Here is a 724-nt window from a genome sequence, read left to right as displayed (position 1 = left end):
CCAGCCACAAAATAAATGATCGGATTAATTAATCACTTCTTCATCTATGCAGCACTGTAATGACATTTGCAGTGCCAAAGAAAACAACGCTGTTTTTCATTTCTTTTAGCATGACGGAATTCCCCTTGGAAGCATCCTACAGGTACTCACCCGGTTAATCCAGTGAGCTGGAATCATAAAGAGGAAAATCAAAGTATCCGAGATCACAAACTACTGACATCAAATCGAGATGCAGCCTGAAATGTTAAACGCCCCAAGCGGTTAAGCTCATTGTTTATATTTTGCGGTCGACGTTAAATCCACGATGAACCAGATAATTTATATGAATGAAATAGATTTTGTGCGTATCCAAGAGATGCTCTTGGAATGAAATGAGCGAGTGAGACTGGAAGAAGTACACGACCAAGCAGAAATCATTCCTATTAAACAAAGTCGCATTTACCGCTCCCAGAAACGTTGAGAATGTGAAAGGTTATGTCGGTAATAATTACAAAGGGAAAAATAGCTTCGTGTTTATTGGTTACATGGGAGTCCCTCATTGGTACACTCAGTTCCGTGACAGCAAGAGGAAATATGTTTTTGTTATCGCTGCTGTTTACGTTTTCTGAAAGAAACAGAGGAGTCGGAATGCGAGTTCGTAGACTTTACATTGCCATTAAGTAACCGGTGAGGAAATGAACGGCGCCTTCCATTTCAGAGTAGGTTAATGGCTGGTTTTAGATGA

The sequence above is a fragment of the Macrobrachium nipponense genome, chromosome 10, assembly GCF_015104395.2.
Source record: "Macrobrachium nipponense isolate FS-2020 chromosome 10, ASM1510439v2, whole genome shotgun sequence".
Taxonomy (NCBI): domain Eukaryota; kingdom Metazoa; phylum Arthropoda; class Malacostraca; order Decapoda; family Palaemonidae; genus Macrobrachium; species Macrobrachium nipponense.
Note: the sequence above shows the minus strand (reverse complement) of the source record.